Source organism: Macaca mulatta, chromosome 12 (genome assembly GCF_049350105.2).
Source record: "Macaca mulatta isolate MMU2019108-1 chromosome 12, T2T-MMU8v2.0, whole genome shotgun sequence".
Classification (NCBI taxonomy): domain Eukaryota; kingdom Metazoa; phylum Chordata; class Mammalia; order Primates; family Cercopithecidae; genus Macaca; species Macaca mulatta.
Genome location: NC_133417.1, coordinates 129,967,604 through 129,981,196, shown reverse-complemented (window position 1 = coordinate 129,981,196; position 13,593 = coordinate 129,967,604).

Below are 13,593 nucleotides of genomic sequence, written 5' to 3'. Positions count from 1 at the left end.
AATAAACATGATGGCATGCAGACCTCAGATAAGGGAAAACCGAGGAATGAACTCTGCAGTTCTTCACTCTAAAGTTCTTCCTGAGGGGTCTGGAGGAAATCATGCCCATGAGCCAGAGCTAACATTCTTTTCTGCTAACCCCACATTTCAAAACAGACATTCTCTTCCTTCACTAATTGCAAATCAGAAAGTCTTTGAATCTACCTGCCTTAAGATATCAAACCATTTTAGGCCAAATCGATGTGTAACCTCCATGTATTGATTTATAATTTTTACTGTAACTTCAACTTTCCTAAAATTTACCCCCACCTTTAGATAACACTCACAAGCCATCACGGGTCATGTCTCAAGTGTAAGCTGCCCAATTCTTCATGCTTGGGCCCCTCTTTTCTCCCTCTGCAAACTTTCATGTAGATAGTTGGCCTATGGCACAGGGTAAGCAGATCCCAGTTTGGTCTGGTAACAGAGATTTATATCATTGTGCCCCTGGTTCTTAGGCCTATGGACTCATCTAGGTCTTCAGCCTGCAAAAGGTAGATCACAGGTGCATTAGTCCATTCTCACACTGCTATAAAGAGCCACCTGAGACTGGGTAATTTTTGAAGGAAAGAGGTTTAATTGACTCAAAGTTCCTCAGGCTGTACCAGTAGCATGGCTAGGAGGCCTCAAGAAACTTACAATCATGGCAGAAGAGAAAGGGGAAGCAAGCACATCTTACCATGGCAGAGCAGGAGAGAGAAAGAGAAGAGGGAAGTGCAACACACTTTTAAACCATGAGATCTTATGAAAACTCACTCACTAACATGAGAACAGCCAAGAGGAGATCCATCCCCATGATCCAATCACCTCCCACCAGGCCCCACCTCCAATTCAACATGAGATTTGACAGGACACAAATCTAAACCTTATCATTCTGCCCCTGGCCCCTCCCAAATCTCATGTTCTTCTCATATTTGAAAACCAGTCATGCTCTCCCAACAATTCCCCAAAGTCTTAACTCATTCCAGCATTAAATCAAAAGTCCAAATCCAAAGTCTCATCTGAGACAAGGCACGTCCCTTCCACTTGTGAGCCTGTAAAATCAAAAACAAGTTATTTCCAAGATAATACAGACATGCAGGCGTCAGGTAAATGCTTCCATTCCAAAAGGGAGAAATTGACCAAAACAAAGGGGCCCCAAGCAAGTCCAAAACCCAGCAGGATAGTCATTAAATCTAAAAGCTCCAAAATGATCTTTGACTCCATGTCTCACATCCACAGCACACTGATGCAAGGGGTGGGCTCCAAAGGCCTTGGGCAGCTCCACCCCGTGGCTCTGCAGGGTATGTACAGCTCCTGTGGCTGCTTTCACGGGCTGGCATTGAGTGCTTGTGGCTTTTCTAGGTGCACAGTGCAAGCTGTCAGTGGATCTACAATTCCAGGGTCTGGAGGATAGTAGCCCTCATGTCACAACTCCACTAAGAAAGGCCCTAGTGGGGACTCTGTGTGGGGGCTCCAACCCCACATTTCTCATCTGCACTTCCCTAGTAGAGGTTCTCCATGAGGGCTCTGCCTCACAGCAGACTTCTGCCTGGACATCCAGGCATTCCCATACATCCTCTGAAATCCAGGCAGAAGCTCCCAAAGCTCAACTCTTCTCTTCTGTGCACCCACAGGCCCACAGCCACGTGGAAGTCTCTGAGGCCTGGGGCTTGCACCCTCTGAAGCAACAGCCTGAGCTGTATGTCCTCTCCTTTTAGCCACAGCTGGAGCTGGAGCAGCTTAGACACAGGGCACCATATCCCAAGGCTGCACAGAGCAGCTGGGCCCTGGGCCTGATAGGCAAAACCATTTTTTCCTTCTAGGCCTCTGGACCTGTAATGGGAGGGGCTGTGGTGAAGGTCTCTGAAATTCCCTGGTATCTGATATTTTCCTCATTGTATTGGCTGTTAACATTTGGCTCCTCTTTACTTATGCAAATTTCTGCAGCAGGCTTGAATTTCTCCCAAAAAAATGGGTTTTTCTTTTCTACCACATGGCCAGGCTGCAAATTTTCCAAACTTTTATGTTCTGCTTCCCTTTTAAATATAAGTTCCAGTTTCAGATAATCTTTTGTTCACATGTATGAGCATACACTTTTAGAAACAGTCACATTAGCTCTTGAATGCTTTGCTGCTTAGAAATTTCTTCTGCTAGATACCCTAAATCATCTCTCTCCAGTTCAAAGTTCCACAGATTTCTAGGGCAGAGGAAAAATGCCTCCAGTTTCTTTGCTAAAGGATAGCAAAGATGACCTTTATTCCAGTTCCCAATAAGTTCTTCATCTCCATCTGAGACCAACTCATGCTAAACATCATTGTCCATTATCACTATCAGCATTTTGGTCAAACCATTCAACAAGTCTCTATGAAGTTCCAAACCTTCCCACATTTTCCTGTCTTCTTCTGAGCCCTTCAAACTGTTCCTGCCCATGACCAGTTCCAAAGTCACCTACACATTTTCAGGTATCTTTATAGCAGAGCCCCATTCTCCTGGTATCAATTTTCTGTATCAGTTCGTTCTCACACTGCTATAAAGAACTACCTGAGACTGGGTAATTCATGAAGAAAAGAGATTTAATTGACTCATAGTTCTTCATGCTGTACAGGATAGCTTCTTTCTTTCAGGAAGCAAGGCTAGAAGGCCTCATGAAACTTACAATCATGGCATAAGGAAAAGGGGAAGCAAGCACGTCTTACTGTGGCAGAGCAGGAGAGAGAGACAGTGAAAGGGGAAGTGCCACACACTTTTAAACCATGAGATCTCATGAGAACTCATTCACTATCACAGGAACAGCAAGGGGAGATCTGCCCCCATGATTCAATCACCTCCCACCAACTGTATGTACATACACACACATATATATATACATACAGAGAGAGATTTATTATGAGGAATTGCTTTACATAATTATGGAGGCTAAGAAGTCCTGTTGATGTGGTTTGAACTTGTGTCCCTACCCAAATCTCATACTGAATTGGAGGAGGTGCCTGGTAGGGGGTGATTGAATCATGGGGGCAGATTTCCCCTTGCTGTTCTTGTGATAGTGTATGAGTATATATATGTGTGTATATGTGTGTGTGTGTGTGTTTATCTACAGCTCCTGAAGGTTCTCTCTCTATATATGTATGTGTGGGTATGTATACATAAATATATATATGTATGTATATAAGCATATGTGTGTATGTTTATACATCTCTGTTGGTCCTCTATATATATATACGTGTATATATACAAATATATACGTATACACATATATACATATATACACATGTATATACATACATACACACATATATGTATATACATACATATATACATATATGTGTACACACACACATGCATGTGCGTGCACACACACACATCATTTTGTTCTGTTTCTTTGGACAAACCTAAGTAATAACCTATAAACACACAATAGTCACATAAACCTAACAGATAGAAAATGGAGTGTGTGATTTTGTGAAATATATATGTGGTCTTTGACCTTGTTTCCTGGCATACAATTCCTAAAATTCTTAGATTCTCCAAATTGATGTATTTTTGTTCCTAATGATTGACTGATGGCTGGAGCCCTAAGGTGGCTTCAAGATGGGGGTTGGTCGCCAGAAAAACCAAAGCAGGATTAGAGAGTTAGGGTTTTCAGCCTGCCTCCCTTAATTCAGGGAAGGCGAGAGAGGTTGAAAGTTAAGGTGATCACCAATGGCCAATGATTTAATCAATCATGCCTACATAATGAAGGCTCACTAAAAGCACAAAAGGACTGGGTTTGAGGAGCTTCTGGATAGCCCAACACCTGGAGGTTCTTGGAGAGTGGCATGCCTGGGAAGGGCATGGAAGCTTCATGACCCCTTCCTTCATACCTTACCCTGTGCATCTCTTCATCTGTACCCTTTGTAATGTCCTTTATAACAAACCAGTAAACCAAAGTAAGTGTTTCCCTGAGTTCTATGAGGTGCTCTAGCAAATTAATTGAGTCCAAGAAGGTGACCACGGGAACCCCAATTTATAGCTGGTCAGTCAGAAGCACAGGTAAAACAACCGAGGGTTTGCAATTGGTATTTAAAGTTGGGGAACAGTCTTCAAGACTGAGCCCTCAACCTATAGGACCTGATGCTATCTCCAAGTAAATAGTGTCAAAATTGAACTAGAGGTTACCCAGCTGGTGCCCACTACAGAACCGACTGCTTGCTTGGTGTGTGGGAGAAAAAAATCCCACGCGTTTGGTCACAGAAGTCTTCTGTATTGATTGTTATTTGAGTGAGTAGAAAAAAAAAAAAAAAGCATGGTTTGAGTTTTTTCCACTCAGAAGAGTGATAGAAAAAAATAACAAAAGCGTCTTTCCAATAATGAATAACAGAGCTATTCCTGATGGTTAGAAAACAATATGTTTTCTTTTTTCAATAAAAAAGGTTGGCATCTGTGATCTATTTTCATTTACGATTATAGCTAAATGTTTCCCAACGCTTATTTGCCCTCTGCATTTTTTTTTTTTTTTAGACAGAGTCTTGCTCTTTCGCCCAGGATGGCATGCAGTGGCGAGATCCAGGCTCACTGCAACCTCTGCTTCCTGGGTTCAAGCGATTCTCCTGCCTCAGCCTCCTGAGTAGCTGGGATTACAGGCAACCACCACCACATCCAGCTAATTTTTGTATTTTTAGTACAGACAGGGTTTCACCATGTTAACCAGGCTGGTCTCAAACTCCTGACCTCAATGATCCACCTGCCTTGGCCTCCCAAAGTGTTAGGATTACAGACATGAATGCCCTCTACAATAAAAAAAAAAAGTAAGGTAATAAATAATAGCCTAGCAAGATTTCCTGTTTCTGTGTCACATCATCACTGTCCAATATCTCTAAACTATTGCTTTTAGATGTAAAAAGACAATGCATAGATATGAGATATATAAAAGAAGCAGGATTTTAATACCAAAATGCTGTACTGCCAAGAAAATCTGCAAGAAAGAACAGAGGACCCAAAAACTCAATTCCAAAAACATAATTTGATTAACTACTTAGATCAAAATAATAGAAAAAATGGTAATGGCTATATAAACACAGAAATTCTAATTTTAAAAAAATTTATTAGGCTGGGCGTGGTGGCTCACATCTGTAATCCCAGCACTTTGGGAGGCCAAGGCAGGCAGATCATGAGGTCAGGAGATTGAGACCATCCTGGCTAACACGGTGAAACCCCGTCTCTACTAAAAATACAAAAATTACCCAGGCGTGGTGGCGGGCACCTGTAGTCCCAGCTACTCAGGAGGCTGAAGCAGGAGAATGGTGTGAACTCAGGAGGTGGAGCTTGCAGTGAGTTGAGATCGCGCCACTGCACTCCAGCCTGGGCAACAGAGTGAGACTCCATCTTAAAAAAAAAAATTATTCATATTGTTTCATTCCACTGATCCTTTTTTAAGCCCACCTTCTGATACATTGCTATTCTCTATGTGGCAACATACCAAAAATCACAGATGGTGGCCAGGTCTTTAAAGAAGAATAACATATTTTCCTGTTTGAATCATAAAACCTTAGAGCTGGAGATGACCTCAACACTTCCATTAGGCAGATGAACGGCTATCTAAAAAAAAAACCAGATGGCCATTTTCTTAATTTATAAGCATTTCCAGAGACCAAGAATTTGAATTGAACCCAGACAAGAATAAACTGTAAAATATTTGATGGAAAAAAATTTTAACAAAATCACAAATGCAAGTGAACTCTGTATATTTTGTTTGTTAACTTTAACCTGTATGTTTTTATACTCATTAACCAAGTTTAATATAAAAGCCAGTGAACTAAATCTAATATAAATCTCATGAAAAGGGAAAACCAGAGGTGAACCAAAATTTAACCCATTTTCATCAGGTTGTCATTATGGCTAGTTCAGGGAAAGAACTCAGCTCTCCATCAATTTGTATAATGGTCAGATGACTCCTTTGCCCTGTGAAATCATTTCCATAGGCTGGCCTGTTTCTGCCACAGCATGAATTATTGTTATGAATAAGAGCTCCGTCTCCATTCATCATGGCAGGAGTTGAGAGTGGAAAGAGGCATTGGAACCCTATTTTCAGGACCTCCAACCCAGCCAGACTGCATGCAACACATGCCAATGACTTCACAGAGATTTAATCCAGAGTCAAATAGTCTCATCATTTGCATTACTCATGCTTAAAGAAGTCCCATGCATAAACTCATTTATAATGACACCAGCCATTTGTTGAATAACTAAATGAGTAGGCATTTTAGTGCTCATTCTATTGGCAGAGTACCTTCTATGTATTTTTTAAATATATTCAGAGAAAACTGCTATTCATTTCTTCCTTTACCAAACACACCATAATAGCATAAGGAAAAAAGAAAGATCTTTGTTCTACTATAATGGCAGTAGTCAAAATACCACAGTTCATTTGGAACAGTCTCTAGTATAAACTAGTAAGAGAACAAAAAGTAACAGTTTGTCGCTTCTCCTCTTTGAAATAAGATTTATCCGCCACCACATAAGTTCAATCACAAACTTTAGACAATTGATCATCAGATAAATTCAAGGATGTCTTGCCATTTTAAATAATCAGACATGTTTAAATAATATTTCTTAAAAACACAATGTTTTTGTCCACCACAAACAATGCAGTCACCCAGAAAGCAGGACTTTTGCAGACAGGTCATAACAAGATCATTGTTGTCAAGCTTGGGATTGAAAATTATTTTACCAAAAGACTATGGGTAGGAAGAATTCCTTAAATAACATTGCAATACTTAATGAACTTTTAAAATATTTTCTCATAAATTATCTGGTCTCCTCATCAGGATTTATTACCAGTTACTTATTATCACTTAAACCATTCTTCACTGAATAGCCCAAAGGATCTTCTTCCTAAGTCTTAAAAACTTAAAATAAAAGCCAAATTTCACCATGTGGTCTGCAAGGCCTTTTATAAGCTGGCTGAATTTTTTATGGGACTCTCAAGTTCTACTTCTTTGTGACACAGAGAGGTCTCCCTGATATTCTCCTTAAAGAAGATTGTCCTTGGTGGTTTCTTTCTAATACTAATCACAAACAAACCGCAATCTATATTTTGATTATTTTATGTATTTACTTTGTTGTCTCCAGTGTCTAGGATAGTGCATTAGAGATAGAGAGATGCTTAATAAGTATTTGCCAAATATATACATGAATGAACAAACAAATAAATGGATGAATTATTTCAACCTCTCAAATAGTGTCTCTCTTTCTTTCTTTCTCTCTCTTTCTCTCTCTCTCTCTCTCTCTCTCTCTCTCTCCTCCCCTCCTTACCCCCGCCCCCAACATACACAGGTGTCAGGCTTGTGGTAAAGGATCCTTTCCAAACTATTGCGTCACTGAGTTAAGAACTTGAAATACATTGTTTGATTCATACTAAGTAAGCTATGAGGTATCCCATCAGCCTGGATTTAAAAGCACCGAATAACCAGGGATAAATGATACCTTCCCTTCACCCTTGGAAAGACAGAACAGGCTCGGCAGTAGCAGAAAAGCATGGGTAATGTTTACTGGAGATTTGTGATACACCTTGATTGAGTCCCTTTACTTGACCAGCCAATGGGGGAAAAAAATCTGAGAATGAAAGCAGAACTTTTAGAGAATGGGCATTTCAGAGGTCAGGCCGGAAAGCAGCATAATTACTTCTGCCCACATTCCACTGGCCAGAACTTAGTCACATGGTCCCAGCTATCTGCGGGAAATGTAGTTTATCCACAAGTCAAGGAGGAAAAATAAAACAAATTTGGTAAAAGCATTAAATAAATTCACTTCAAATATCAAATTTTCTTCTGAAGATAGTTATAGTGGATTTCAGAGATTTTCCATTCATTTTTAATTATTTTAATTTCTGTATTAACACATGGCTGTTTTTAAATTTCTATTAGTTCGGTGCAAAAGTAATTTTGGTTTTTGCAATTACTTTAAGTTATGCATTTGGTCAGTCTCTTAGGGATGGAAATAGAGATCTCTCTTGCTTATATTAACTATCTTCAGAAAATGTGACCCATACATTTCTGCCACCTTGTTTTTAATTTCTAGAGGCTCCTTATTTCTCTAAAGGTTCTCTTTTTATGTACATTCTGATTTTGTTTCATTAACACTAATCTTCACATAGTTTCCAGGAATACTAATTATAGTTACTTGTTTGAATTTTCTTCTTACATTATCTCTGTTTCCTACAAGTACTTTTTTCTGTTTGTTTTGGCCTTTGTCTGTTATGTTAGATGATTTCCTCAATTTGTTAATGATTTACTACCCATCCATACTCAAAGTGGGGCACTGCTAGTTGACATTAAACTCAGTGAATGTGCAAATGTGTATACACGTGTGCATGCAAGAAATAGAGAGAACACCTTTCTATACTGGGCTTCGTTGTTGAGTGACCAGAGCAGACTGGGCATTAACTTAGGGAGCTATCCACTGACAATATCTATAGATTTTTCTTATTGGGCTGGTCAGTGTCCCAGAAATCAAGAGAGAATCGCCAAGGATTATAAACCTAGGCCAGGCGCAGTGGCTCACGCCTGTAATCCCAGCACTTTGGGAGGCTGAGGTAGGCGGATCACGAGGTCAGGAGATCGAGACCATACTGGCTAACACGGTGGAACCCCACCTCTCCTAAAAATACAAAAATTAGCGGGGTGTTGTGGCAGGTGCCTGTAGTCACAGCTACTCAGGAGGCTGAGGCAGGAGAATGGCGTGAATCCGGGAGGCAAAGCTTGCAGTGAGCCAAGATCATACCGCTGCACTCCAGCCTGGGTGACAGAGCGAGACTCCATCTAAAAAAAAAGATTATAAACCTGTTTGGCCAAAACTGGTTCCAGCATTTTCATCATTCAGCAGGTAGAGCATCACTTAATCCTGTTTTCAGTATAGGATTCACACTTTCAACTTGGTGTTCCCAGTTCAGAGTCCCTTTGCTTCATCCCTTCCAGAAAATAAATCTCCTGTTTTATATTAATGCTCAGTAGTTGATTGTCTATATGGGGTGAAAGGGCATCTAGAGATCTAACTGCTTCAACCAATTCTCCTTGTTTTGGACCTTTCCATATCTGCACATTGATCATCACCTGATTTTTCCAAAATCTCAGGTTCTGCATGATGAATTAGCTGTTTCAAGGACACTATCCAGGTTTTCAGTCTTGCTTCCTAAGTGTGCTTTCTCTGAGCTGCCAAGTCAGTTACCGGTTTTTTGTCTAATTTCTAGCTTCAAAAATTTATTGCCATTGTGTCTTCTTTGTCCTTCTGGAGCCATGCTTTCTTTTTCCTTCTCTGTAGTGGGGTTTTGAGAGGGAGTGGAGATAAAGCATGTGTTCAGTTTGCTATATTGAACTAGAAGGACTGGCATAAGATTTCCTTTTCTTTCATTGTCATTTTGTGTGTGCTAATGCTTCTACTGCAGCCAACATTTAGCTAAATTATAGTATCCCACACAAAAACCCCAATCCAAGTACCTCTATGAAACTAATGCATTCATCATAAGGGTAATGTTTATATGTTTAGATCTATTCCTTTTTGGTTATTTTATATTTTCTATTTATCAGCAAGTATTTTGTGGTGGTATCAATTTTTATCTCTAGTGGTTCAGAAGACATGCATTCTATCTCTTTTTCTAGTACTATCCTTTACATTTTTAACAGACCTATCTAAATCTGTATTCTTCTATAATTATATTAAATGAATCAATATCTAGACATTTCCATAGAGAATAAAAGAACTTTATCACCTTACTATTTCAACAATATTTTATATTATAAGCTATGGAAATTTAGGTCCAGAAAAGTTACTATAAATTTTCTTCTATATTATATATCAAAGATTAATAAGATAATTATACCTTTTACAGGCTTATTTACCTATCAGTTTCTTATATCTTAGGCCTTATGCTTTCTCTGATTCAATTTTCACTTGCTACAATATATCCTTAAGTAAATCTTTCTGAAGCTTGTGAGTGATAAGCTTTCTGAGTTCTAACAGTCCTAAACAAAATCAACAAACCTTAAGCTACACCAAGGAAAAAAGAAGCCTCACATTTTAAAAATCAGAGGTGAAAAACGAAACATTACAACTGATACCAGAGAAGTACAAAGAATCATTAGAAATACTATGAGCAACTATGCTCCAACAAATTGGAAAACCTACAGGAAGTAGATACATTTCTAGACAAATACAACCTACCAAGATTGAACCATGAAGAAACTGAAAACCTAAACATAACAATAGCAAGTAAAGGGAAGCAGTAATAACAATAACAAGTAAAGGGAAGCAGTAATAAAGAATCTCAAAGAAAAGACCTGATGGATTCACTGTTGAATTCTATCAAACACTTATAGAAGAACTAATACCAATTCTACTCAAATGATTTCCAAATATCAAAGAGGCAGGAGTACTTCCAAATTCATTCTATGAGGCCAGCATTACCCTTATACTAAAACCAAGCAAAGACCAAAAAAAAGAGAAAACTACAGACCAATATCCTTGATGAACATAGATGCAAAAATCCTAAATGAAATACTAGCAAACAGAATTCAACAACACTTTTGTGCCATTCCTGCACTGCTATAAAGAAATATCAGAGGCTGAGTAATTTATAAATAAAAGATATTTAATTGACTGACAGTTCTGCAGGCTGCGCAAACATGGTGCTGGCATCTGCTCAGCTCCTGGGGAGGCCTCAGGGAGCTTTAACTCAAGGCAGAAGGTGATGTGGAAGCAGGCATCTCACATGGCGAGAACAGGAGCAATGGGAGAGAGAAAGTGGTGGAGGAGATGCCACAAACCTTTAAATGACCAAATCTCACAAGAACTCACTACTGCAAAGACAGTATCAAACCATGAGGGATCCACCCCCATGACCCAAACACCTCCCACCAGGCCCCATCTTTAGCATTAGGGATTACAATTCAACATGAGATTTGTTCAGGGACAGATACACAAAATATATCAACACTAAAAAGATCATTTACCATGATTAAGTGAGATTCATCCCAGAGATGCAAGGATGGTTCAACATAGGCAAATCAATAAACATGATACATCACATCAACAGATTCAAGGACAAAACCCACATGATCTTTTCAATAGATGCTGAAAAAGTGTTCAATAAAATTCAACATCCTTTCACGACGAAAACCCTCAACAAATTGGGTATATAAGGAGCATACCTCAACATGATGAAAGCATGTATGACAAACCCACAGCTAACATACTGAATGGGGAAAAATTGAAAACCTGATTTTTAAAAATTGAAAACTTGTTCCACTAAAATCTGGAACAAGACAACAATGACCTCTTTCACCACTTTTATCTTTTATTCAAAACAGTATTAAAGTCCTAACAAGAGCAATTAGGCAAGAGAAGTTTTTTTAAAAAAGGCATCTAAGTTGGCAAGGAAAAAGTCAAATTATCTTTGTTTGCAGATGACATGATCTTATGTTTCAAAAATCCTAATGGCTCTACCAAAAAACTCTTACAACCGACAACAAATTCAGTAAAATTGCAGGATATAAAATCAACATACAAAATTCAGTAGCATTTATATATGCCAATAGTAATCAATCTGAAAAAGCAATAAACCCCAATAGCTACAAAGAAAATAAAATACTTAGGAATCAATTTAACCAAAAAAGTGAAGTATCTCTACAAGGAAAACTACCAAACACTGATGAACGAAATTGAAATGGACACAAAAAAATGGAAAGATATTCCATGTCCACTGGTTGGAAGAATCAATATTGTTAAAATGTCCATGCTACCCAAAGCAATCTACAGATTCAATGCAATCCCTATCAAAATACCAATGACATTCCCCACTGAAATAAGAAAAACAATTGCAAAATTTGTGTAAAACTACAGAAGACCTAGAATAGCTAAAGCAATCTTGAGCACAAAGAACAAAACTGGAGGCATCACACTACCTGATCTCATATTATACTACAAGGCTATAGTAGACAAAACAGCATGCTATTGGCATAAAAACAGACACATAGACCAATGGAACAGCAAAGAAAATTGAGAAATAAATTCACACACTTAGAGACAACTCATTTTCAACAAAGGTGCCAGGAACATGCACTGGGGAAAAGACAGACTCTATAATAAATGGCGCTGGGAAAACTGGATAACCCATATGCAGAAGAATAAAACTACATCCCCATCTTTCACCATAAACAAAATCAAATTAAAATGGATTAAAGACTTAAATGTAAGACCTGAAACCATGAAATGACTAGAAGAAAACACTAGGAAACACTCCAGAAGAGTGATTTGGGCAAAGTTTTCTGGGCAAGACCTCAAAAGCACAGACGACAGAAGCCAAAATAGACAAATGGGATTACATCAAGCTAAAAATGAAGAGACAACCTACAGAATGGGAAAAATATTTGCAAATTATCCATCCAACAAGAGACTAATAACCAGCATATATAAGGAAAGCAAACACCTCAGTAGCAAATAAATAAATAATCTAATTTAAAAATGGTCAAAATACCTGAATAGACATTTCCCAAAAGATGACATACAAATGGCCAGCAGGTATACAAGGGAAATGTGAATTAACCACAATGAGATACTATCTCACCCCACTTAGAATGGCTATTTTTTAAAAAAATGCTAGCAAGAATGCAGAGAAAGGGGAACACTGGTGCACTGCTGGTGGCAATGTAAAGTAGTAGAGCCATCATGGAAAACAGTATAGAGGTTTCTCAAAACACTAAAAATAGAAGTACCAGCTGGGTGTGGTGGCTCACACCTGCAATCCCAGCACTTTGGGAGGCTGAGGCAGATGGATTATCTGAGGTCAGGAGTTCAAGACCAGCCTGGCTAACATGATGAAACTGCGTCCCTACTAAAAATACAAAAAATTAGCCAGGCATGGTGGCACAGGACTGTAATCCCAGCTACTAGGGAGGCTGAGGCAGGAAAATTGCTTGAACCCAGGAGGTGGAGGTTGCAGTGAGCCGAGATGGCGTCACTGCACCCCAGCCTGGGAAACAAGAGCAAAACTGTCTCAAAAATAAATAAATAAACAAACAAATGTAAAACTAAAATTACCATACAACCCAGCAATTCCACTGCTGGGTATATATCTAAAAGAAAGGTGATTGTTGGGCTGGGCACGGTAGCTCACGCCTGTAATCCCAGCACTTTGGGAGGCCGAGGCGGGCAGATCACGACATCAGGAGATCGAGACCATCCTAGCTAACACGGTGAAACCCTGTCTCTACTAAAAATACAAAAAACTAGCCAAGCGTGGTGGCAGGCGCCTGTAGTCCCAGCTACTCGGGAGGCTGAGGCAGGAGAATGGCGTGAACCCGGGAGGCAGAGCTTTCAGTGAGCCTAGATCGTGCCACTGTACAGCCTGGGTGACAGAGCGAGACTCCGTCTCAAAAAAAAAAAAAAAAAAAAGAAGAAGAAGAAGAAGAAGAAGAAGAAAGGTGATTGTTATATTGAGGAGATATCTGCACTCCCTTGTTTATTGCAGCACTATTCACAACAGCCAAAATACGGAATCAACCTAAATGCCTATCCACAGACAAATGGATTTTTTTAAAAAAG